Raw genomic sequence first — 27,841 nt, forward strand, 5'->3', positions numbered from 1 at the left:
AAATGTACCAATTTAGGTATCCAATACTGCATTTTTTCATGAGTTTTTAGGCTTTTTAAAGTCCCCTGGCCTCTTTTAAAATGAAAAACGGATTAGGCATCAATCTGGCTCTGACGAAGAAAAGGTGTATTTATTCTGATAGTTCATTTTCTTTAAATACCATAAAATGCAAGACACTGTCTTAAGGAATTTAGGATTTTGTTTGTATGTGTGGAATCACTGAGGCAGTTAAGTGCAGGGAGCAGGAGCTTGGAGATGTGACAAAGTTTACAGCCGGGCTATAGACGCAAGCTAAGGGCCAACGGTGTGTGTGTATGTGAACACGGGAGCAAGTATTTTGGGAAAGAGGCACTGCCAAGCCCTTTCTAGCGTGGCAGTAATCCTCCCTGCAGGCTGCGATCGCAATTTGGTTAAGTGTGCTGCACCTCGGTCTTCGCAGCTTCCCCCAGGTGTGGAGGACGCCCAGGGCCCGCTGGCAGCTGCCATGCGGCCGCGGCGCCTCGGCACACCCACCCTCACACCTCCTCGGCGGTGGGAGCCTCCTCCCTCCTGGGCCACCGAGGCTGCGGGCTTCGTGCCCAGGAAAGGTGAGACGGACAGCTCGGTGTCCTGCAGGGCCTCCCTCGCTCCGAGCTGCCCAGGCACTGGCCGCCGGTCCGGAGAGCTCCGGGTGTGTGAGGGGCCAGGCCCGCGCCGCCCGCAGCCGGGAGCCCCCGGCCGCTGAGGAGCCGCGCCCACGCCCGTCGGGCCCCGCTCCCGCCCGGAGGCAGCGGGAGGGAGGGAGCGGGCGCGCTGACGCGTGAGGGCGGTGCGGCGGGAGGGGCCGGCGCTGGCGGTGCTGGCGGCGGCAGGAGGAGGAGGAGGAGGTGGAAGATGGTGGCCGCGGGAGGAGCGGCCGGCTGCTGGGCTTTCCGCCCTGCGTTGTACCGCCGCCCCCGCCGGAGCCGCCCTGCCTGCTGAGGAGGCGGCGCGGACCCGCACCAGGTGCGGAGTGGTCGCGGCCGGGAGCGGGAGGGGGGTCCGGCCGCGCCCCCGCCGCGGCGCGGGTGTCGGGGAGGCAGCGGGCCCGCGGGTGGGTTCCCGGCGCGGGATGCCGGCCCTGTCCCGCCCGGCGGCTCCTGCCCGCAGTGGGGTGCGGGCGCTGCGGCGGCCTCTGTCCGGCTGCGTGGGCGTGCGCGCATCTCCGAGCCAGCGGGGCAGCTCTGCACCTGCCCCGGGCTGCGGGGAGCGGCGCCAACGCGGCCATGACCGCCTCCATCCCAGCCTCCGGCGGGGCATTGCGTGCTCGCCCTCCGTTTGTTTATTCCATTATTTTATTTGGTGGGGGAGGGATGGGTGTAGAATAGTGCTGTGTGGAGCCGTGCATACCCCAGTGCGCTGGTTTGATGTTTTTTTTATTTTTTAGGTATTTTTTTTCCATGCGCACCTTTTCTATGGTGGAAAGGAAAAATGGGGGGGGGGAGGGTGGACGTGTGGGGATTTCGCATCCGGCGATCGAGTGGTCGCTGTCGCAGCAGGACGGTCTCAGCAGCCCGTTCCATTGGGAGATTCTGCCGGGATCTGCGGCCGCGTCCCGGTTTGCTGCAGGGAGCCCAACGGGGCCTGGATCTCCCCGTCCTCCCCGTGGAGCGTGCTCTCCACCCCTGGGCTGGGGGGAAGATGACATCTGCTACCAGCACGTTCTGGTTTCGTGAAAAGAAAGGCGTCCTGATTTTCTATTTTTTAATTTTTTTAAAATTTTATTTTATTTATTTATTTACTTTTCTCAGAGAAGCAATTTGGTAACAGTGATTGCCTGAATCACAGTCGTGGTCAGTGCAGCACTAAATCTGCTCTCTGTAAGGATCAGAGTCAGTGGGAGTAGTCTATCAAGACTTGTTTTACTGCCATCATAAATCTCCTCTTTAAGAGAGATGGGGCTGTGGGTCTAGGATGGAACACTCCATCTTTTTATTTCTCCTGTTGTAGATTTTTTTGGGCTGTGGAACTGCAGTTTAGTGTAGAGAGTGCATTGCAGATCTGGCTGTTTTCATAGCTGCTGAGGAACTAGAAGGCAGCGATGTTTGCCTGACTCTGCACACATTAAGAGTGAGGTAACGTGGGTGTAGGGCAGATCAGCCGTGTAGCGTTTTTCTTGTCTTTGACTTGTGTCACGTTACACCAGCTGACAAGAGTACACCCAGGTGGCTGCAGTTTTGTGTCTGCTCTGCAGCTGTGGCCCATGGGGTCCCAAACAACTTGCTTGCAAAATATTCCAGTCATAGTACTCCAGGTTCTGCTGCATTGCTGTTAAATCTGGACCAGCTGCACCTGCCTTTGCAGCCCATGTTGGGAGCAAGCACATGATGTCTATTCTTCCCAGAAAGTGATGGTGACATAGAATGTGTTTATTCTCTATGTGCAGCCAAACCAAAAGTGAGGTGCGTATTTACCTTTTGTCTCTAATGCTGTGGGGGGAAGGGGCAGGATAGACTGCCCAGAAGTGCTGTTCAGGAGGGAAGGACAACAGTTACTACTGAATTCTGTGCATTTGTGTGTGTTTGTACAGAAAAATTAAGTGTCCAGTGAATAATAATGGATGATCACAAAAAACTCTGCAGAAGCAGAACATTTGGTATTGTAATGCACCTTAGATGAATGTTGTGGATGTTTAATGAGAGAAATGTAAACCCTAGTGAAAGACAGTCTGCCTTCCTTGGAAAATATCCAAGGAAAGTTTTCCTTGGAAAATTTTTCCAAATTTTTTTTGGAAAAAATCAAAAGATTGATATATCAATGAGCTTTTAGGTCAAACTGATTTCGACGAAGTAATGGTGGTTCAAGGTTGGCTGGGTAGTGTAATTAATTTATTTGAATTTTGGACATTTCTAGTTATAGCTTAAAATAATACTTCTGTTTTACATTAGTGCATTATCTTCACTTTAAGTAGTAAACTTTCTGGCTTCTATGCTGTCTTTTAACAGATGCAAGGCCAATCTATTGGAAGGCTGTCAAAAGTATTTACAGATTAGCTCTTCAGTTAAAAAAATATAGGAATGCTGGGAAGGCTATTTGGTACATCTAGGTAGATAGAAAAGATCATTTTGGTGTGTTAAGAGGGCGATATACCAAAGCTTTTTAGTATAACCCTGTTTGGTTACTTAATATAAAGTCCTTTTCACAATTTTCCTGAGTTGTTAATGTAATTCTCAAGTCTCTTGTTTATGACAAGTTTGTAATTTTGTATCTGTTGGCAAGGGAGTGCATTCTGGTGGGCTTTGTGTGTGTTTGTTTTTTGGTGTTTTTTTGTTTGCTTGTTTTATTTTATTTATTTTTAACTTCCATAGAATTGCCCTAATGTATTTAAAAACATGGAAGCTAATGCATTAAAAGAGATTTTACGATACTGGATGAGGTGGCATCATGGATGCCAAAGGTGAAAATCTTGCAATCCACCATGCCCTTATTATTTGGGGCAGGGAAATTTGGTGTGGATTTTTGAAGGTATAAAACATTTTATGAATCTGAAAATTTTGGTTGCTCTGTGGTAATGTAAGTACTACATAACACTTTAAATAAAGGGAGTACTAGTAATTTTGAGGCTGAAGTTTGTGTCATCTATCTAAATAGCAAGACAAATGAGAAACCTGAACTCTTTTTGTATGAGATTTGAATGAATTTTAATTCATCCAGGAGCTGGCTTCTGACTTTTTTGATACCAATTTAAGCTACAGTCATATGCAGTGTTTATGTTCTAAACTTAAAAAGCCTTCAACATGAGGACTTTGCATGTGCATCTTTGAAATGCAGACAACACTTCTTTTTATAAGCAGTGCTTATTAGCACTAGAGGCAGCAGAAAAATCATGAGGATAAAAAGAAATGGAATCTTCTGTTCAGCTGCTTGTTTTTTATTTTTAACAGGCCTGTGTGGCTAGTCATTTGCAGTGGTTTTCTTGCTTGGCTTTAGATTGTGTTAGTGTGTGGTAATGTGTATGGCATGCAAAATCATGAAAAATGTAAGTCTAGAAAATTTACATTGCCTGGGAAAATAAACACCATGTTGCTACATGTATGTGAGTTCAAGGTTAGTAACCAAAACTAATGAACATGCTAAAAAACAAAAAAAGGAATACAATATGAAGTTCAGAGGCTTCACATAGACAAAATACAGGAAAAATCAAGCTGAGAGCTAAACCTTTTCACTTGTATCTCATGCTCTAGATACTTCAAATTTAGCGTTTTTTCCCTTGGCACATGAATTGTCTGTTATTGATCATAGCTGTTCTGGATTTACATAATATTATGAATTAGAAGAATCACACCTTTTCTCTTAAGATCTTAAAAAAAAAAATTAAAAAATATTAGAGGTGCTTCAGATAGTTTAATACATGTTGTCCATAGGCAGTGCAGCTTGATTAATTAAATCTTTACTTTGAACAAGATCCTATTACCTTAGACTTAAGTGAAGCTTTGATGAATGCATTCTTAAATGTATTTTTCTGCTTTCCTAGAAGGTGAAGATTCTTGCTTAATGAGACTTCTAGCTAGCAACCCTCTGCTCGTTTATCTCTAATAGATTGCCAGTAATACATATTGCATAGGGGTTACAGGTTTCTGAGAAAACAGTTTCTGAGATTGATTAGTTTTGATTCATAGTAATGATTGATATGCTAAATCAGCTACTAAGAACAATGTGATACTGTTTTTCTGTTTCCCCTGCATGCATCAATGTTCTTCCAAAAATCTGTATGTTTGTTGCTTTACTGAAGGGGCCTAGGGAAGCATCTTTATTTGCTGCTTTCACATATGTAGGCACGTGATGATCGTGACTGTCCTAATTCTGAAGAAATAAATACTGAAACAGTACAATGGGTACTTGACAGCTGTGGATGGCAGAGGACTTAGCTGAAGATACTCCAGAACCATAAGGACATGTGTATCCACACTAAACCCTTTCTGCTAGAAACTATCCATATTGACATGGCAGGAGGAATGAAAGTGCAATTCTTTTTCTAGGGAGTTCTGTTTCTGCAGAGATGCTGGTAGGCAGGTGGCATCTCACCTGGTCCATCATGTCTCCTGTGGTGATTTTTGTGTAATTAAAAATACATAGGGAGAAGTTTCCATCACCCATCAGGCTGTGTAAGTAACTGTGTGGATAAGCAGTGAACATCATCAAGGAAACTGAAATAAATATATTAGAAGTATTTAAAACTATATCTAGTCTGCATGAGGTAAACCACATGGAAGCCTCTATTTTTCCTATTGCTTAGCAAAAGGAGGAAATGTTCTTCAAAGTTTAGCCAGTTAATACCAAAAATTCAGAATGTTTAAGTTTTTTGGTTTTTTTTTTAGCCATACACCTTCCCCTTGTGTTGTCCAGCCTGTTCTTGGGCTGTTTGGTCCATCAGATCTTGTTTATAAGCCAGCAGTTAAGAGTTACTTGCATCTTTCTTTCTGATTAGCACTTCCATGAATGCTGCTTTCCTTAGGAAGATGGCCACCTTGTCACCTGTCTGAGAAAAATGTGAGCATAGGGAGCAAGAGACTTCATTAAAAGTCTGTGAGTTAGTCACAACAGAGCAACACATCTCTGGAATTTAGGCTGAGTGTTTTTAGTGGTAGTTTCTTTATTCAACTAAATAAACTCTTCTAAACCTTTTCTGCATATCAGGAACATGCCTACTGAATTTAATTTTCAAACTTTGAACTCCAAAAGATGAACACAGGTCAGAAAACCACCAGAATAGCAGAGCCACGGAGGCTACAAAACTTGCCCATTTTGGCAAAGATCATTTGAGTGGCTTCTCTACACTGAATCACTTTTGCCTTATTTTTTCCAATTTGGGGATGCGTGTCAGGGTGATAAATGCCTTTCTGCATTCTATATTATTTCTGTGGTTTACGTGTTGGTTCAGTATCTAGTATTTATACGTTTGGTGCCCTATATTGATTTTGCTAAATATTTTCATTTCTCTGCAAGAATTTTCACTTCAGTACATAAGAAAGTAGCTTTCTAATCATTCCTCCTGTGGTGGTCATTCGGATTTGTTTGTTTTTTGTTTGTTTTTTTTTAATAAGCATGTTTTCTCAAAACTTGGGTGAACAAGAACTTATGGTCTGGGTAAAAGGAAGGGTTTTTTTTTAAAACAGAAGGAGGAGGAAAAAAGAAAGAACATAATAGAAGATTTTAAACATACATGACTGTGACTTAGTTTTCCTAATATATGCTTAAATTTTATTTGTGGATTTTAAAAATTTTATTTATTTTTTCTGGTATGTAAGTTGCAGTTCATACCAATAATCTTAGTGTTACCATGTATTTATGTAGTGTCTATTCTGATGGCACTTTAATCATGTTTGAAATCTTGGTCCTTTTGGAAGTCTCAAATGTAACCCTTTAGAGTAAATAAAATTAAATTGGGAAAAACATTTTTAAAAGAAGAACTGAGACTAAAAAAGCTCTCACCAAAGTCAGGTGAAGAAGCACAGGGTAAAAGCTCTTGCTCTCGGTTTTTCCCAGGCTAACATCAGCAGAATGCTTAAACTAACACTCCTCAAATCCAAAGAACAGGCAGAACCAGTGGGGTTTTTTTATATATTGCTGTCCCAGGTAAATGGTAGGAGGGTGGGTGCTACCTCCACTGTTGGAAGAGAAGATTGGTATGTTTTTGTATGGTGTCTATGGGGAGCTGAGGTTTTTTCCTTCTCTCTTCTTAGCAGCTTTCTCACACCAGCTTTTTTCTGATCACAGAGTAATTTGAATTGGACAGGATCCCTGGATGCCATGTGATCTAAGCTCTGCTCAAATCAAGTGAGTGAGACAAGGGCTGCACATACCATGTTTGTAGCTCTTGGCTTAACCAAGGCAGAAAGCTCTGAAGATGGAGTGCTGTGCCTCCCATAGGTGTGAAATACCAGCTTGTGCAGCAGGTTTTGCTAGAGTCCTGGTGGGATGGGATATGACTGCTGGACAGGGGCTTTTCCAGCCTGCCCTCCTCATCCTGTGCTGAACAAGGCACCCTTCAGAAAGCTGCTTGCTTTGCTGCTGGCATTTGGGGCAGTGGGAGTGTTGGGGTGAAGGGCACTTAACCATATGAGGGTAATGTTGATCTCCTTCTGATGGATGCTGGTTTTTAAGTCCTTCTTACCACTGCCATTCCCTTAAGAAAGCACTGAAAGACAGGTATATTTGCTGTGTTAGCCAATTCAGTGACATGAAATTAATATTTTTTAAATTGGATTTTTAAGATGGTCAAGATAGAGGAAAATATTGCCCAGAAATTAAGAAAACTATTTTCTTGTTATGAAATGATTTTGCAGCGGTTTCAAAATTAGAGCACTGTCTTTAAGAAATGGAAGATTTATTAAACAGCATTCCTAGTATCTATGTGCAATGCAATCCCATTTAACTTAATGAGAAAATCTTTCCCAGTAATTCTGTGGTGAGGTGACAGAAATTTGTATTAAATAAGTCAGTGCAAAACCAGCCTTTAGCTTTGTAATTCCATTGCATTTTTAGTGGACATTTTACATAACATTTCCCCAAACTTGGTGCGTATTTCTGATATTCACAGCTATTATACCTTTGATCACAGAGGGATAAATAAGGATGAACTCGGGCTTCTGCTCTTGCGTAACAGTCATCATTCCTTGCTGATAAATGATGAATGTTATCCACTTATGAGGTTGCCACAGCACCATTCAGATTTTGGCATCTTGATTTTATTTTGTAACAATGAGAATGTCCCAAAGTCCTCAAAATCTTCCTCTTGTAGGACCATGCTGCAAGGTGCATGGGAAGGAGATGTTTGAGCTTGATGCCTTCTTGGCAAGGAGATGGGCATTAGCCAGAGGACACAGTTCTGTACTTCATAAAATTGACTCTGCATTAGCTTCAAAGCTTTCCAGGCTTTAGACTTTTAACTGCAACCTCACGATGATTAGTCTGACTGTTTAGCTCTAGTTTAAAGTCACGTCCAAGTAGCAGTTCTAATGTGTTCTGTTTTCAGTGTGGTAGGTATCCTTTGGCCCACACTGATTCTGGAATCAGCAGTTTTAGTTGCAGTTAAAGTCAAGTGTGGACTTGACATCCTCACATATATTTCTATTTCTTTGCCTCAGTAAACTGTAAAGACTGAATGTCTTTTTTTCAGCTTAGGTCAACCTGCTTTTGAATGCAAATTTAAAAGCTACATAAGACATTTATATTTTAAGGGTAACACAGGCTTAATGCTTTGATCAACATTACATCAAATATATTTTGTATTAAAATCAAACTACATTATTGAAAAAAAAACAACTAGTATTTCTTGTTAGCTACAGACTTGGTAATTTCTGGGTTTGAAGTCAAGATAACCCAGCCTCTTGAACAAAATTTTTGTCTCAAAGGACGCTAAATAAGTAAGCTGGAAGGAGAAGAGAAGAATATATTCGTTAGGACATGTGTAAGCTGCCTGTGTAGTTCTTTTTTTAGATATGAAGTAGTCTCAGTAATGTATTGGATGACACTTTGGGTTATATTGATTATCCAGGTGACATGGAGCATCAGCTAATGTCTTCCATTGCTCTGGGTATGACAGTGCCTGTCTCACTCACTCATTAACTATCACTGACCAAGGACAACCAACCATTTCCTGAAGGAGATCTGGTTTTCTGTCAGACCCTCCTCAGGATTAATAGCCTCCTGATACCAAATAGAAGCAGTTGCATGGTTGCATGAAAAGTACATACTAAAAGAACAATTGCAGCTTGTATACAGGATGTATAACATTCATATGGTCAATTTTCAAAAAAGTAAAAAGGTCCCTACTTCAAAACTGATTGACCTTTGGTGATTCTCTAGGAATTAGAAGTGGACTGAACAACCCTTTTATGCATGGAGCAAAGACAATTTTTATATGTCACATTGCTGGTGTTCAAATTAATATTTTATTAAAGATACTTTTTCTTCAGCCACTTTATCCAGGAAGATAATGACTAGAGGTTCTAATTTTTATTTTTTTTTTAAATGTACTTTTTCCTTGCAGTATGTAGCTGTTGAAACCTGAACAGTTCACAACTCACTTTTGATCTTCAATATTAAAGTCTTTGTTAGGATCTTGTAAGCAGTTGCATCCACAGGCAGTGTAGTGCAAGTTCATATATGGACACCAGGCATGATCTGGATAGCAGAATAGCATGAACAGCAGTAAAATAAGAGTTCCTTTTTTACATTAAGAAACAGAACTTATTCCTTTTTATGTAAAAGAAAGGTTTTTAGCTGCCTGCCCAAGAACCTCATGTTTTCAAACAGCAGTGTGTAAACCAGTCATTTTAGAGCCATTGGTCATTTGAAACACAAAGGGTTGTGTATTCTTTCGTAGATGTCTTACATCTGAAAACCAGAGGGTGAAATTACTAGGAAGGGATTCACAGGTTGGGATAGTCACAGGATCTAACTAATTCAGAGTTTCTTATGATGAAAGGAAGAGGATCATATTTTTTTCAGTAAGTTAAAATAATTCCAAAATCAATCTGACAGTTTAGTAATCATGAACTGTAAAGACTGAGGGACAGTACACAGGAAATCACTCTCTTCTTCTGTTTTTGCAACATTCTGTGTCTCCATTAGTATACTTAGTGTATCAAAAAGTCAGGCATACACCTCCCCCCTCCAAAACTAACCTCCTCCAATCCACAGTCGCTTTATTTACTCTGCCTGTTGAAGACTCCTTCTCTCCAGTGTATGACAGGAATCCCATGGCTTCATGGCTTTTTGCAATACCTCAGATAGTTATACAGTGTATAGTATACAAACCTTGGTGTCCTCTGTCTGTGTTGACTTTTCAGATGTAGTGAGGTACTGAAGAGTGGGTGCAGTTCACATAAAACTCACCACTTCAGGTAGGTTTCTTTGGTCTTCGCCTGTGCGCATTCATGCTCAGATGGGAAGACACTGTTGCCAATTCAAAGTCATCACATCTTCAGAATATGAGGTATTGTACTGTGAAGTTACCTATAATTCTTTGCATTTAGTTTGAGCAACCTGTAATGCAGGTGGGTTTTAGGGAGGAGGACTGTGGTTGCAGGGAAGAGTTGCTCAGTGTGAAGTAGCAGTCTGTTCTGGAAACATGGAAAACCCTCATGGAAAACCCATCTGTTTTCCACTGGTGCCACCCAGTGAGGAGGAGGCCTTGCCCTTTACTTATGTCTGGTCTGCTCAGACATCAGTCAGTAGGAAGTCTGAGTTCATAGTGGGGGAAAATGCAGGAAATGGAGGAGTCTAGTTGATTGATTTTTTTTTAAATTTATTTTTAAATTTTTTTTTTTTAAGATTTTTTTTCTCAAGGAGGACAAATTGGGATGTTGAAAGTGCACTTTCTCTGGCAGTGTCCAGGGAGCTTGAGGCTGGTGACAGAAGCAGATTATTTAGGGAAAAAGCCTTCAGACTTGACTGAGACTTTCTGTCGTGTATAGTTGATGTTTACCTGGTCAAACTTCCTGACGCCTTGCAAGAACTGTGACTTTCGAGATCAAATCCAAATTTTAGCATTATTTTTGTGGTCACACTTTGGTAGGGAAGTGATTATCAACATAGATTTTTCATCCCATCACTGCTCTTAAAAGCTACATCCTATTTGGAGGACTGGGGAAGAGATTGTGTAACTGGAGCATCCATAGGGTGCATTTTGATGACAGAGCCTGTTGGTGTGTTGTTACTTGCTGTAACCAAGGCAATGCCAAATATGTAACAAGGGCTTAGCATACAATATAAAAAGCACCTGCTGATGTGCCTGAATTACATATTGAGACTGCTGTAATTTCTGAAGTCTGTTCATTCTTGCACACTTGTTTGTTAAATAAATTTTTTGAAGACACCTGAAGATCCAGTGACCACAGCTGTTTTAAATCAACATTCATGAAATAAGATTTTTTTTTTTAACCAATAGGAAGGAATCTCCCAAAAGGTCTCGCAAAAGGACATGCATTCATTATCCAAAGAGCAGATCTTCTGGCTGCAGTCCTGCCGAAAGAGAAGATGTATGGACCAACATATTAAGCTTCAAGGGTATAAATCTGGAAGCTGTTTTCTGCTGTGGAGAGACTAAAGCATTAGAAGTCTGCTCTTTTCTTCTGTTGCTCATCAGCTGTGATAGGCTTTCCCCACAGGCAATAGTTTCTGAGTTCTGTTGTAGTGGCTCCCAGGTCTGCTCTTACTGATGGTTATAGCCTACCAAGTAAGCACTGATACTGGGAACTGATGAGATTTTTGACACGTTAAGTTGTGAGGAGGCACTTAAGTGTCAGAAGCAAACATGGAGTGAAAATACACCAATTTTGATATGCATTTTATGCTATTGCAGCAGTATCATTGCAAATTTTAACCTGGGGACACAGGGTGCGTGGTAGCAGTGCCTTCTTTTTTGTTTCCAGAATTATCTTTATGATCACAGATTGTTCAGCCTCAGACCCAGGTACCTCAGAGGAAATCTTTTTCTATGCTAGTTATAATTTTATTTTTCCTGTCCCTAAGTGCAGCATGTAAAAATTGAATTCCTCCTCCTAAGTCATAGTATTGTCACCATTCAGCTCCATCTGCATGGCACTTGTGACGAGAGGAATGTAATCTCATGTATATACTGTATTTTGCATCTGGTGTGTTTTGTTTATGTGTATAGCTTTGCTGTAGGTACTTTGTATTTTACACACCTTTGAATTGTATGTGGTGGAGATTTAATAATCCTCCTTTTACTCTTCTCTCCCATCTGTATCTGATTTCTAAGTAACGTCATAATGTTTTCTATTTGTTCTTTGTTTGGGGATTACTTCTTCTGGCTCTAAATGTAGCTCTGTTTATGACTTCACAGTACGTATGGTATATTTCCCAAGACGAAACAATAATGTAATATATGGACAGATTTATATATGCAAGGCATCAAGGATAGAAAAAAGCCTTTGCAAAGGATCTGGTGAACCTATGTTGGAGGTTTGGGGAGAGAATTGCATTTAATCTAAAAACATATTTTTCAGTGAAAAACAACACATTTAGCTCTTGAAAATTATTGGACAGTCATAGACAGTAGATCTTAGAGCTTAAAAATTGACAGATGCTTGACCATTCTGAACATGGAAACAGCTTGGCAATCCACAGTTCGGAGCCACTGGCCCAGAGCATCTAAATAAATCTTTGTCATGGAATGCTGAAGACTTTGCAGTGGGTGGTGACCATTATGCATAGCTCTGATGTATCAGACTGAGGGAAAGTCTTTATTTTTTCTGTGACCTTGTGAATTTATGGTCAAAGAAAGACATTTTTCTCAGTTTTACATTTGCCTCTTTTATTAATACTAAATATATTGTTGGGATGCTATCTCTGTGTACATGAATAAGATGGCATTTGGTTTTCTTCTGCCTTGCTAATAAAGGTGCTTAGTGAGTTACAGGAACAGAAGATCTCATTGTGCCTGGCATGGACAGTTTCACTTGCTCTTGTCTGCATATTAAGTGCATGGCACTTCTGTAGTCTGATCAGCAAATGCAGTTATGCTGTTTTTGCTGCTGTGATTCTACACTGCTTTAGGTGAGGGTTTCCATGGTTTATTCAATTTATTAAGAACAAATGCATTCCTGGATTCTTTCTCCATTTTACCTGGTAAACCTTACATTGTCAGAGAAAGAACTACTGTAATTTTGGGCAGAAATTAGGTAATTAGACTACCCTGTAAAATTGGTATTTTGTTTCTAAATTAAAGAAGCTTTTTCTTTCATTTTTTTTTTTTTTTTAGTTCTTTACATTTGAGGCATGAAGGAAGTCCAAGGTTTTTGATGTCTCTTGTGCGGAAAAGGTTTCACTGCAAATTTTTTTACCTGTTGAAGAGAGAGAGCAAGGAGTATAGGAGCTGATTTAAAAGTAATGTTAGAATCTTGATAGAATCTTGAAGTGTGGCTTGCTATTGAAGCACTTTGCTTTAAATGCACTTACAAACTTGAATTCTGCCTAAGTTTTATGCATTTTATGTCTGAGATTGCTTGTCTTACACAAATGACGCAAAGATCTTCACGGGGCAGGAATGATGCTTAATAATTTGAGAGGAACAAAATGTTACCTCCCTTTTGTTAATAAAGAGGAATGATCTTACCTTGTAACAAAAAAAAAAAACCCTGGTAGAAACAGTATGAAACAAAGCTTTGTATAGTAAGGAGGATTTAACCATTAACCATGAAAGATATGGTGAGATAAGGAAAGAGCTAAGCGCTGGGAAGAAACATATCAACACTGATGTCTACCAGATTGTGGAATAATCTCCCAGGGAGCAAGAGAAGATACATTTTGGGAGGAGTGAATGCTCAGTGGTGCAGGGACTTCAGCAAAACTGTAGAGAGCAATCCTCAGTTTGAACAATCTCTTTCAGAGGGATTTTTCACATAGTTTTGCATTTTACAGTCTGGGATAAATTTATCCTTGAAACTGATTTAGGCAGATTTTCTTTTATTCTTTTGTCACTAGATATAGTTTTCTGGTGTTTTCTTTCATGAGAACAACAATATGATGATGTGGTAAGTTATTTTGAACTTCAGTTTTGTCCTTGAAGCAACATTCCATGACTCTTTCACTTGTCAACTTCTTTAGGGAAATATTTAAAGTCTAAGTAATACACAGTAAATTTTGGGAGTGTACCTTATCTGTTTGGTCTTGCAAAGGAAGATCAAGTGATTGTGGTGTAATTGTATATGGTTATGCTTTGTAGCAATTTTTTATATTCCTCTGCAGCTGATTGGAATGTTTTTAGGAAGGACCTCCTGTACCAGTGTGTCTATCTTTGATGCAATTTCAAACATTACTACCACCATTTTTGCCACTTGCCTTTCCTCCTTCAAAAACACAGGGGAAATAAAACCTGTATAAAAATCAGTTTTCATATGTAAGGACCAGATAGCTTCACAGTGAGTGGCAGAGGGAGTGCAATCAAGTGCTGGGTAAAAAGAGATTAGAGAAAAATAGTAAAAATAGGGCAAACACCCTCAATGAAATAATGGCCAAAATGGGAAGATGTTTAGTTATTTTTTTTTTTAAAGTGGTAAAACAGAGATGGTTTCAGAGTTAAATGTGTTGGAAAAAATAATTGTGAATGTTGTGAGTAACTGTAATAGTAGTGGTGAATTAGCAGAAGCACTGCTAGAGAATAGGTTTGGAAAATTCTTCATGGGATTTGGGAGTTAATATAGTTGAACAAAAACTCTTTTAGCTCCCAATTATTAGATTTTCTTTTCAGAAAGAATGTCATTTCTAGCTGAAGTATCTTTGCCACAGCTGCCTATTGAAAGAAGGTGCTGTGTGTTGGTGAAGGTGAAAGGTGAAGGTGAAAGGTTAGAAAAGGCGAAGTAGATATTTTGCTTGCTAGATGCTTTGAACTGTTTCAGATCATTCCTCGTGCTTCCCCATTGGAGGTTCAAACAGTGCCACTGTAGCCCTGAGGATTCTTATTGTTGCTTCCCTACAAATCTTATTTCCCATGCTCTTAAAATCTGACATTGTAGGAAATGTTTATTAGTAGTGGAAGAATTACTAACATTATTTCTGTAGACTCATGCTGTTTCTGCAATCATTCTGACTTCAATTTTACACATTACCCATCATTGTAATACCTTCAGCATTCAAAGCAGGCAGTGCTGCCTGTTGCGCAACCACAACTTGCAACAATCCAAAAGGCAACAATTGGGCATCAAGGCTGTCTCCACCAAGTGTGTGCCGAAGTTTTGATTGCACATGGTGTGACTGCACTTGTTTGAAACTAGTGTTGTGGGTTCAGTGTGACTCAGAATTGAGGAAATCACTGTATGGCATGTCAGTGAATTAGCCGATTCCTTGGAAGTATTTTGCTTGCAAGTATTGTGTAGTCTAAGAGGTCGAACATTTTGTTTCTTCTTCCCTTATCCCTCAGCTTTTCCAACAAAGAGGGTTTTGAGTCAGAGTTGAAAAACTACAGTTTTCAATAAAGCACCTTTTATAACATGTATGCAGCAGTTACTGAATAATTTTATATTTTTAAGATCTTTTCCCTGCTTTTGAAATCTGTATGAAATCCATTTATTTGACAGACCTGTCTAAGTCTTGAAAATTGAAACAATGGTGAAGTAGTGTGCAGAAAGTTGTGTGGTCCCCATAGCTGTGTGCCTATGTGCGTTTCTGACTCTGGTGGGATGCCCCAAGAGACCTGCTGCAGCCCTGATTTCTGATGGGAAGCCTGGTCAGTGAAAAAGAGAAGTTACCTGCTGTCCTGGTGACCTGCCTGCCAGCTGTGGTTTATGGCTGCTCTACTTCTGCCCTAATGTGTGAGGCATTTGAAGGCACACCAGAAAATCTGCCAGGAGCTGTCAACTTCTGGGTTTGGTTCTAAGTTTGACAGTAAGGTGCTGATGTCCTTGCTGCATATGTAACCCAGATCAGAAGTCATTGAGAGAGTGGTGAAATGGTTGGGCAGCTCAAGTGCAGAGTTTGTGACTTCAACCAGCATACCAATAACGTTAGCTTTATTTTTCAGTAAATACAGAACATGAAATTAAACAACTTCTGCCTGATGCCTGGAGCTTGTTATTAAGGGATTTTCCAGTCGTCCATGACTTCTGGATTCAGTAAAGCTTGTGCAGAGGTTTAGCTTGAATGTGTATTATTTGACCTGAAAATTACCTTTTTGTTTCCTTTCTGTGTAAAGCAACAATAAAAAGCAATGGAGGTGACATTGCTGCTTCAGTGTTGAGGGAGTAAGGATAGAAGTAATGAAGTGATAATCCTTTCTGTGTGGGAGATGACCTTTTTAATTTAAAGTAGCACTCAGTTTATTTTGATAGTAGTTAAAACATTGCATGCTTCTGTTTTACATTTTCACTAACTGCTTGCTCTTGAATAGCTGCTAGTAAAGCTCTGTAAAGCCTTTCTCTGAACAATGAATAGGCTAGCTGAGCATGGCATTGTGGAAGCCCTGGATAACAGCTGAGGCTATGCTTTTGAGCCTCAACATACAAAATCTCTGAGGTGGAAATTAGTGAGAGTGAAAGGTATTATCAACAGCATATTTTCAGAGCTTAGCTATATCTTAACTAAATAAGATTTTTCTTTTCCTGGGGATCTCAGGATTGCAAATCCTTAGGTATTTGAAAAAGTAGGCAATAGAAATGTCTGAGTCTTAAAGATTTTTTGGCTTAGCAGGTCTCACTGATCTGCTTCTGATGCTGTTTTAGCCTTCATGTTTTTCAGGTTTTGCACTGCCTAGGTGTGTAGTTCTGAGCTTCATAATAAATGTTAGTGAACTCTCTTCACAGTGTAGGTAGACAAAACAATTCCTTTCCTAGCATGATACCGTGGACAATTGTTACAGGCCCAAAAGCATAAATAACAGTGGACTGAAGAGAGAAAACAAGAAGGATGGGACTTCATAACCTGAAGCTGTGGTTAGACAATTAACCCTGATATGCGGGTTTTAGACCAAAACTTCTAAAAATGTGCGACCTTGTGACCAGTCATCCGCTTTGTGACCATTTTGGGTCTGTCTTGGGTGTAGCCCTGGCCAGGCTCTTGTGCTGCCCATGGCCTTTAAGGCCTTTGAATAAATACCTATTTTATTCTAGCATCTGTTCAAAGTCGGCCTTCTCAAGGCATGATTTCTACCGAAACAAGCCAAGTCCCAAGTAGTGATTTTTCCCTGCTTCAGGAATCTAGAAGCAGCAACATTTTTAATGAGGAGAAAACAGTTCAGAGGCATCTGATTTAAATCTCTGTAGCTTTGCTCTAATCCTTCCATTAGCACAAAACTGTATTCAGTTTTGTGAATTTACTTTTATTTAGAATAAACTGGAGGTCCCTCCCTCCTTACTGTGTAATCCATGTGTTTGCTACTTACACTGTCAAAGGCTTACTTGGAAACTGAGCTGAGATGGCACAGAGGTGTTACGGACACCTTGGGAGAATATGCCCTTATTCTGTTTGAAAGCAATTTTGCCATACAAGTTCCACAATTCTGCTCTTTGGGTTGGTGGGGTTTTTTGTTTTGTGGGTTTATTCTTTGGGGGTTTTTTTCTGCTTGTTTCGTTGCTGTTGTTTTTTATATTTCTCTCAAGAAAGAAATCTGTGTAAATAACTGTTTTCTCCCCCTCTTCTCCTACGTGAGCTGCACATAGACCAGACTCTTCTTATGCTTGCACTGTCCTAACATCAGAATGACTTGGTTGATTTATGATTTTTCCAAATGTTTGTTGAGCTCAAAAATGAAGAAACATTGAAAAATTTTGTACACTTGTTTGTAGGTAGGGAAAAAATACACCCAAAGAAATCTGTGAGAGAACAGACATGGTGAATATGTAGACTGTTTCCTAAATAGTGCTCTTAACGAATTTTTTTTCTAGGCAAAATGGCAAAATGACACTACTACTCTTCTATCTCTTCTCTTCTTGTTGGTAATTTTGATTCTATTCTTGTTGTAGGAATTTACTTAGTTAGTTTCTTTACATTTATCTTTTTAATTAAAAAAATTAGAGCAGTATATTAAAACCAACCAACCAGATAAAACCCACCACAAACAAAACCCCCCCAAAACTGCAGAAGCTAGTAAATTTGGACTCTGAACAGCTGTTTCAAGGCAATTTTCCTGTTAATAAGGTAATTTTTTACTGTGAGCAGTTAAAAGTTGTTCTCCTCTAATGTGGAAGACATTAGGCTTCCCTCAGGCTTAAGAAGCTTGAGGGAATTTTAAAAAAAGTTCTTTCTTATCCAAATTGTATTTGTGGGAATGTAGGTAGATTGAAAAAAATTCCTAAAACAAAAGCCCTATAATAGTTTCCATGTAAAAGTCTGAGGTGTTTAAAATTGTATGTCTTTAACACTATGGATGTATTTTTAGATGATGCAGAAACTTTCAAAAGCTTTTAATTACATTTTTACTGTTTACTTTTAAGTTTCAACACAATTTAGTCAGTGTTTGGGGCATTAATAAGAATCATGACACTACACTACCTTGTGCAGAATTCATCAGGTGTTTGTCCACTGGGACAGAATGCATAGGGTAGTACAAAAGCCAGCAATGAAATCCTGCGTGTGCTTTTGGGATTAAAGAGGCACTTTCATTCAGCCTTATTTTCTGGCTATCTTTTTAACTTCTCCTGGGAGGTAATAGGTGTATGGGAAAATGATCTTTCAGTGAAGTGACACTGCTGCATTTCTGTACTCGAGTTGTGCTCTTGTACAGTTCCTCTTATGCTTTGTCTTTTTCTTTCTGTCATAGCTTGCCCCTAATTTATGGCCTTTTCAGAACTCAGAAAATTTCAATAGGCAGGTTGCAAAATTTAGAAGAAATCACCCCTGGAGTAAAGCCAAACAGGAACATAATTTATTAAAGAAGTGATTACTAAGTAGATGGATTCTGTACACAGGGAAGGTGAACTTTTGGGTAGTATGATGTTTGGAACATAGAATGTCATAAAAGGGACCTGCAGTTGAAAATGTTTCAACAGGCAAACCAAAGTCTTACTATGTATGAAGACCACATTGCCTGCCTCCTCCTTTACTCTGGCATCAGCACCTGGCAAGAGAAGGTGGGATCCCTGACACACTGGTGTAGAACTGTGTCAGCCCAGGTGCTTCAAAATCTAAAGCTTTTTCAGTATCTTAAATAATTCAAAGCAGCAGGCTGTCTGTCTGGACTTCTCACTTTCACAATACAGTTAGTTTGTGTTTGGAGATGAGCGAAAGTGAAGTTATGAAACCTGACACAAGAGTGACTAGCACAGTATAGACAGGAAAGTGCTGCTATGGGGCAGAACTTCCATGAGAGGATCTGTGAGTTTGTCTGGTCCAAAGCCAGGACTGGTGAAATGAAGGAAGGCTTGCACTAGGGATCACTGTGATGCACTAAATACGGCCATGGGACTGTGATTCCTCCCATGCTTTGGAGGAGAACACTCATAATAAAATTATAGAAAGAAACAAGGAGCCTGATTTTTGTAAGATTCATAAGGATTTATTATGTCTACTGTTCCTATACTGGTCTGTTGCTTTCTTGTCCATTTCCCATATCCTTACTAGACCTCTCCTTAGAAAGCCAGGAAGTTGGTCATGAAGGAGAAGAGGGTGTGGGTGGGGTGACGCCAAAGACCTGCTGAGCTGTGGGCCTGGTCATGCTACATGTGGATCGGCCTGCCAGCTGCTGCTGGAGCTCACTCTTTACCTGCTGGGACAAGGGTCTGGGATTGCTTCTGAAGCCTTAAGAAAGTCCATTATATTTGAGATTCTTGTATTATTTATTTATAAAATAAATTAAAAATTGGCCAGTGGCTAGAAAAGTTAAGTATGAGAGGTAAACTAATGTTTAATCACTTAAAACTACTGTTTGTGGATTAGCAAAAGAGCATACCTTCCAGCCTCTTTAATCACAGGGTGTTTTTTTCCACTGTAATATTATTTGTAGGTTGTAATCTTACGAGCTTGAGTGGCTCTTTGTTTTCTTTTTGGTAAACAGTGAGAGAAAATCAGGGACAAAATATCTTAAATCTTTAATGAAGACTTTATTATGCCTGCATCTTTGTTTGAGTGATATCAACTTGAATTAAAACATTATGCATACTTCACATATATAATTGGCTCTCCATAAAGCTGCTTATGAACAGATAATTGTTTTATTGTTTATGCTTTATAAGTACATTCTTGCTTATGGTTTTGGTGATTTGGTATTTGCATTCTCCATAAATCTTTAAAGAGTTGATGCTCTACGAAGTACAGAATTTCAATTACGTTTCTAAAAATGGAATTTAAATGTTTTGATGTTAAAAAGTATATATTTTTATAGTTCTCCAAAAGCTAAATGTCAGACCATGATTACTTCATTTTGCTTTTTTTACTTTTTTCTTTCTGCCTGAGATTTAAGTTGTGATTAATTGAATAAAATATAACTGAAGGGGATTATTAAAATTCTTAGAGGACTGTTTTTAGTTTCAGCACTTGTCATTTTGCAGTTGCAGTCATCTTTCTTAGAAAGGTCATGCAGCTAGTAGTATTATTTTTATTTGCATGAACAATGTTTTTAAAAGTGAATGAGCTCCTCAAGAGAATAGTTTCAGTTACTTTAGAAGAAAGAAGAACTTTTTGATAACCAGACCTCTTCTTTTTTCAATTGTTTTCTTGACTTTTTTAATAAATATTTGAAATAATTTTGAATCCTTGCTATCATTATCATTATTGTGGACTACTGCTGTAGTGGCAAATAATGGAAAATAATGCACTATAGAAAGGAAAACTCATCAGGTAGAAATAAATTTTCAAGAGAGTAGGCTGATTTACTGTATAACCTTTTCACTGTGAGAAAGTAGAATTTAGGCCATCAAAATTGATATATTAGCATGTCTTAATGGAAAGGGTTGGCTTTTCATTTCTGTTTTGTATTTTGTTTTCTGTCCTGGATATTACTCTCTGAATTGACAGATGATTGACAGACAAAGTATTCCTTGTCATGACTGAATCAAGAGATTTCTGTTAAAAGTTGGTTAAAGATGTTAGAATGAATCTAATTGTAGTGAGTTGTTTATCTTCCCCTTCTAAAGAATTTTAAAGATAGGGTTTTATTTTATCAATATATGATTTTATTATTCTGTTGACATCTACTTTTTTAATTTTACTTCCAGAGGGAGAATTATTTAAAGATTGTGATTGATTTTGATGATTGATTTTTATTTTATTTTTTTTACATATTTTCAGGTATTTTTTCCTCTGGCAAAGGTGAGCTACAAAGGTATCTTCTTACTATGAGTTGAGTAAATTTTCGTTTTGGTGATAATTACGGTTAATATTTTGCTTCATGGTACGCCCCTGGTCTAAATTTATTTATTAGTTTGAGTGGCAGCGGTCTGGGTGGATTCCATGTTGCAATTCCTTTGAGATTCATTGTAATCTCAGCTGTAAGATTTAGTGTACAAGCCACAGAGAGGAATCTTGTTATTGAGGCGGAAACCTGCATCAAGGTGGAATTTTCAGGAGTTTGACAGTAGTACTTAACATTTTCATCAGAGATTTGAAAACTAGAGTGGAGAGGCAGTAGTCTTGAAGGGGATCCACCAGGGTGTAGGAGGACAAGAAAACAACTACAGTGAGTGTTCAGAGAGGATGGGAGATGCCCTTCAGGAGATGCCAAAGCACGGTGCATGGAATTGTAGGGAGGGAGCAGCTGGCTAAGTAGCAGGACTGCCAGAACCTCTGTGGGGGTTGCAGCTAATGCAAAATGGACTGGCTATGAGGTATTGTTACTGAAGGGAGGTGCTGTGTTGAGAAGAGGAATGTAACCTTAGGACAGGTGCAAAGGATGCTCAGTATGGGCTCAGGTGGTGTATCCTGTTTGACGTGCTGTGCTGGAGAGAGCTGGTGAAAGTCTCTAGAGGGCAGACTGAGTGCAGAAGGAATTCCCACTATTAAGTCGGGATTGTTTAGGCCAAAGAAGGGATGATGTATACGAAACACTGAAAATATCTGCAGGGAAGAAAGAGGCAGCAGGCAATGTGTTCTTGGTTTTGCAGGACTGGATATAGCTAACTAGCTTGAACTGAGATGGTGAAGAGTCAGATGGGAGCCTGGGAAAACTGCCAGCAGTAAGAATATCAAAACACTCAAATCTGACTAAGTAGCCATGGGTAAATAAACCTATCACAAATATCATTATCACTGATGTTGACTTCAGGGACAAGCACACTGATATGGTTCTGTCAGATGACATCCCAAGATACGGCTCAGTGATTGCTTAGTTTTTGGTATGCTGTTGCAGAACTGCAGCTTGATTGGTTTTGTAGGCAGGAGGGTAAAATCAATCCATTTGGAAACACCTCCTATTTTTTTTTTTCTTTTTTTTTTTCCCCCATCCCAGACTTGGTATTGTCTACTTTTCTATTTTGTTCTACAAGCAGTATTCTTACCAGACCAGTTTGGAAGAAGAGACCTCAAAAATAAATAAAGCATTAATTTTTAATGAAACTGCTGATGAGATAATGGGAAAATACATTGACTTTTTCTTCTGAAAAGAGCACAAACTGAATTTGGCAGTTGCCAAGTTGACCAGGCAGTTTTATGTGTTGGGCTGACATTGCTCATGTAGCTCTGGACTCATTGTAGATTTTGAGGGCCACCTAGGCCCTGGGGATCACCAGCCAAGAAGGCAATGGAGGGGATTGTCCTGCTCTGCTCTGCCCCAGTGGAACAGGCTCCCTAGGGGAGTGGACATATCACCAAGCCTGACAGAGTTCCAGAAGCATTTGGATAATGGTCTCAGGCACATGGTGTGACTCTTGGGATGTCCTGTGTGGGTCCAGGAGTTGGACCCTATGATTCTGAAGGGTCCATTCTAATTCAGCATATTCTGTGATTATATGGTTTTATTTCTTGCCTGATCAGGATTTCTTCAGGTGTTAGAATTAATTTTGGTTTAATAGTAATAGAAGATGGTTTAGTAGACAAAGAATAGCCAGACATAGGGATTTGAGATTCTTTTGAAACTTCCGAGCAATAGAATTGTTTTTATACATGAAGTGGTACTCCCAAGTGTTCACAGAAAAAGTGCCTCCTTCATAATACTCATACAGTTTTATGACCAGCTTTATAGTTTTTTTACTCCATCCATTATTTTTCCATTTTTACTGATTAGATTTCATGTGTAATCTGTAGGAGATAAAATAAGAATCATGTGGAAAACACCAGCGGCTTTGTCATATACTAATATTTGAGAAAATACCAATGGCTTAGTCAAAATTGTAACCAGTGACTTCCAGTATGTAATTTAGACATTGAGATGAAACGTTATGACATACACATCAGGTATGTAAAGAGAGTCTGGTTTTAAGAGAGAGCTGTGAACACAATGTAATGGCTGTTTGTTAACTGGTGGTTTAAACATGTTAATTTGTATTAATTCTCTATTGAATACCACCTGTCTCCCACATTAGTTAATAATTGTAACACGTCCGAGCGCACTCTACAGAGATAATGTAGGGGAAGTCGAAGGAATATGGCCTTCTTGCTTTTCAAGTAGATGTGAAGTCCCAGAAAGCTCAGGTTGACTGATCCTTTCTGTCAGAATCTGAAGTCTCTGCACTTGACTATATATGTTAAATATTTCCACTAACATGCCTCCTGTGTGGTTGATAGTCTGAGAAGCTTTGACTTAGGATGGAGCATGAATTGAATTAGAACAAATATACACTGTGGGTTCTGATTATGGATTCTTTCCTGCAACTTTCCTTTTTTTTTCCTTTGAATGCAAGTTCTGTGATGCAATTTAAAAGGAAAGTGGATATTTTCAAATTAATAAAGTCAAAGCCACAACTCAAGCCTACAGTAATGAGTTCTGCAGGCTGATGTTGCTGTTGCTCAGTTTTCCTGAGTGTTTGTCTCTAAAATGATCTCTGCTCTCTCTTTCTGCTTACTGAGGCGTTCTACATTAGGGATAATGTCCAACATAATTCCCAGAGGAAGTGAAGAAATTTGAAGGGGGTTGGTTTAGTGCAAAATACTGTCCTATATCTAAGTAATTGAGAATAGCAATATAATTTGATTCATGTCACAAATAGCATGCTGGGCCTGAGAGAGCAGAAATGGAAATTGCTTTTGCAGGGACAGTGAACTGCAACATGTTGGATACTAATATAATACACAAATCCATTCTGCTCTGATTCTTACACTATGCCTCTCTGTAGTATTACATGGGGTCTCAGTGTAAACGAATGGCTAATGTAATCAGTCTGTCTCAGCATTTCTGTTTGTTGAATTTCCATCCAGATTGTACCTTGGCACAGCTGGCTGCCTGGTGTGGTATAATGTTTGTAGGGTTTTCAGAGGGAACAGTATAATTAAATTTATGAAAGGCTTCAAACTGGAATGAAGTTTCTTTTAGAGTACAAAATAGCAAAACAATAACATGTTAAATAGCACAAAGAAAATGAGTGCTAAAAATAAGCAATCAGGCATTATTCTTGTTCAAGACTTGGGTTACACAGACTGACACAGCCTTCAGTGCTGAATATATATAGCTATTTCCCCTTGACTAACATGTAGTAGAGTGTATTCTCTGTCCTTGTCCATGAAGATGTGTTTACAGCATTTAAAACTGATGCCTAGTTCTTAAGCAGTAAATTCCATGATGCACTAGTCTAGAGGGCATTAGAGGTGTTTTAAAATATGCAGACAACAAGCCAAAACAATGAAATCTGTGCAGGTAGGTTTTTTTATTCCTTGGAGTTATATCTTTACCATGATCTGCCCTTATGGGTCTTTATAGGCTTTTATTAATTCTTTTGCAATTTCTATGCTTCTCTTGCCTAGTAACCTTTAGCTGAAATTTTAATTTTGATCCTTTGGGGTTTTGTGTTCAATGCTGAATTTGTGCATAAAATACAGAACAGAGTGGTAAGACATTGCATTCAGAAAAATAGTCCTCAGTGTATTTCTTATGTGAGAGCCAAGGAGGAGAAAACAAGGAACTTTCCCAGCATTTTTCACAGTGTTGAGTTAAAGCTGCTTCACACTGAAAGTCTTGGAGACTAAACCTCAGGTATTAAAGTACCTTTTGAGTCTCCACCTTATGTCTCCAGGACACTGAAAAGTGTGTTGTGAAAGTGTACTTAAAATTAGCTGAAAAACCCCAACTCATTTTTGCTAGTGTGGTTTTATTTTCCTTGTGTAGAGATAGATGCCGTACGCTGTAAGGTTCACAGCTTGTTGGACTCTTGGATCAAAGGAAGGACTACAGGAACACATCCATCCGTATATATGTGGAGATTTGCTTGTTTGTAGCAGGGGCTACAGGGTTTACTTGCATGTCTGATGTCGCTGGGGAGTTTGTAGATCGAGGTTATTTTGTCACTCAGCTTCATTTGAGAAATGTGAAACGAATGGACTTTCCCATACAGTATGGTTGTCTGTACACTGTGGTTATGCTACCTGCCAGTGTGGCAGCAGCTTTTTGAACCTTAATAGTTAAAATGTAAGCTGCATTTCATTGCTGCATGTGCATGCAGATTTGGCGCTGTCTACTGAGAAAGCAGATGTGTGCATGACAGCCTGTTGTTTGTACCTTGGACCATGTGCCATTTTTGGGGACAGTACACAAGTTTGCCTTATGAAATAGCAGTCTGTATTTCAGGAAGCCACCTGGTATGCTGCCTGTTACAGTTCCACCAAAGGGGATTGATGTAAATCCTTGGGATTACATGGCTAGTTGAAAAGCTGGGACTGATTTCTGTGATTAATGTTTGGAGGGAAAGATCTGATCCTTTTTTCCAGGAGCAAACTCTCCAGGAATAAGACTCTAACCGTCTATGTAAGAAGAAAATAAGTTACTTAGAGCAGGTAATTGTAATCCCTGATAAAATTCAACGAAGTTGAATTTAGCCATTATTTTGAGGCCAGTGACCGTGACAAGGTAGGGTTTATTTTGATCCTATATCTCAAAAACTGTGTAGTCTTTTTTTAACAAGTTGCAAGATGGCATTGTTAATACAAAAGTTAGGTTTGGAAGTTTTTCAGCCTTTCCTATTGGTATCCCACTCTGCTGAGTTGAATGGATTTAATAAAATGCCAGTTTTGAATTCTAACAGAAGAAGGATTTGGCACTTTCAAGTGAATTTTTTGAGCTTTTTTTTTTTTAAGGAAAAAGAACTGGTATATTATATATTTTATAGCAGATGAGAAAGCCTGTGGCTACTCCTGGAGTTGCTGTTGAAGCCCCTGACAGTTTTCCTTGCTAAGTAGTTCCAAGATAAGCAGAACACATGGATTAAAGGTATCAGTCTGTGTTTTGGTCTGTGATTCTTCTCAAAAGAATCTGGATCGGCCCCGCAGTGAGTACTGCAGAATAGCTATACTGTGAAACTGCTGGATTGATCTCTGCTATTCTATATGCTTCCTATAATATGTAGAAATTTTTACAAGGAATGTGACCTCTTACTGATGCTCATTTGCTTCAGCAAGACTGCAGCAAATCGAACTGCCCAAGTAGTCCTAAATGTGCAAACTGAAAATTTCTGTACTTATGCTGAAAAATACAGCATCAATTTCAAACATAGAAGTGCACTGTTTATCTTGGCCACCAGCTGATTAATACTTGGAGGACATTATGATCTTGCATCACAAAGACTAACTCAACTCACTCCTTCCATTTGTGACATCTTATACCTTATTTCAAGTGCTACCTAGTTTGATTTAAAGACAATAAATTAATTCTATTCCTAGCTTCTGCATATCCCTTAGGGTGTGGGGGGAATTTGATAATACATTTTATAGTTATATATATAATCTGTATTTATATATAATTAAATCTCAGTCTGCTGCAGTATGCCTGATTTAACTTGAAATGAAAAATTCATATCACATATAATTAATGTGCTCGAGACGTGTTTCATTTAATTACTGTTGTTGTGTGCATTTATGTACTAAGTACACATTTCTTATAAATTCTCCCAGCTAATTATCTTCAGGAGGTTTGTTTCAGGATGACATGGTTTCTGTATTTATAAACTCAGTGTTTTAAGAAGACTGACCTTGTTTTAAGTTTGGGGTTTTTTTTCCCTGCTACAGAAATAAAATAGATGAAGAAAATGGAAAGTAACTGTTCCTTATGCTTAGAGAAACTGTATTTCAAAAAAATTGTCTCTTCGTCCCACTGTATTCATGTTGCAAGTCCTGTGTTGTTTTAGAATTCTTTGCTGATTCAAATTGTCCTTTTCATTTTCAGAATTTCCTATAAATAAGCACTGATTAATATTCTCTTCAGTCTAATAGCCTGGTAAGTTTTTGAGTCATGCTATTTGCACTAGAGTAGAGATTTTTCTGTGACTTGCCCACTGTCAGGAAGGAAACAATTAGATAGAAATCAAGAATTTCTGACTGCTGTCTATGTTCTTGAATCATCTCTTTCTGCCTCATTATGAAAACAATCAAAACTCTACAAACTTGAAGCAGCGGCACAAACTATAACAGAAATTGCAAAAGCATTGCAGCTACCTATTTGTTAATCTTAATGGAGAAATATGGATTCTTACATTGATGCCTACTTGTCATTATGTTTTTTACTTAATGAATTTTTAATACATAGTAATAGCAGTCAACCTGAATTTGATTTATCTTGGTGGGAGAGCAGTGCACTGCTTGCTTATTAGGTTTGTTTGGTTTAATGCTGCACTGAAGAAAATAGATCCTGCTGGATTGGGCAGTCTGAGGAAGGTAAGGCTGCTGCTGCTTTATGACCCTCAGATTTTATCATACAGCCTCACTCATACGTAGTGGTAGAACATCAGAAAAAAATTCTGTGTGAGTAGTTTTCTGTTGCTGCCAAGATTTGATACTCCTGTCTTTAGAATGGAGACTTCAGACTTAGGTGGTGCAAGCTATTAAGATATTTATTTATTAATGAACATTTAAAGAGTAAACAGATAGAGCAGCAAAACAGTCTATGCAAAATAATCTATAATCTAAGCAATCAAGTATACATGTTTACAATTCCATAATGATAGAGAGTGCAGATTCTGAGGAATCACATATGTGATTACTACCAAATTCGTTTCTTAGGTACTGAGGTGTAAATCTATTTCCTGCCTCCACAGTTACCGTCGTCCTACCATCCCCAAAACCCAGAAAATTGGAACACATGATGTTAAGAACAAAAGCCTGATTAAGAGTTCAGCATGTAATCCAAAGGGGTTTCTTCCATCCTCCCTGTGGACTTGAATCCACATGTCTGCATGACTACCATCTAGATGCAGCCACACACTTACACGTGGAAGACCCACCTTCCTTTTTCTTGCTTTGATTTGGTATTTTATTCTTGATTTGCTACATTAGTCTTTTTTTTTTCTCGGTT

General features: G+C 39.2%; 1 protein-coding gene across 8 annotated transcripts in view; it reads left to right on the forward strand.

Annotated features, from left to right (window-relative positions):
• Window positions 1-259: 259 nt before the first annotated feature.
• APBA1 (amyloid beta precursor protein binding family A member 1) overlaps window positions 260-27,841 on the forward strand; it is an 86,390-nt gene continuing 58,808 nt past the window's right edge. For 2 of the 8 annotated variants that reach the window (XM_086868443.1, XM_086868447.1), the window contains exons 1-2: window positions 841-984; window positions 9,813-9,866. The gene's annotated coding sequence lies outside the window, so the exon portion shown is untranslated. Of the gene's footprint in view, window positions 588-771; window positions 985-9,812; window positions 9,867-26,721; window positions 26,768-27,841 lie in introns of those variants that run through there. The other 6 variants (XM_086868445.1, XM_086868448.1, XM_086868442.1 and 3 more) reach the window with 3 other exon arrangements.

This window comes from Cyanistes caeruleus, chromosome Z (genome assembly GCF_971803275.1).
Source record: "Cyanistes caeruleus chromosome Z, bCyaCae1.hap1.1, whole genome shotgun sequence".
Taxonomy (NCBI): domain Eukaryota; kingdom Metazoa; phylum Chordata; class Aves; order Passeriformes; family Paridae; genus Cyanistes; species Cyanistes caeruleus.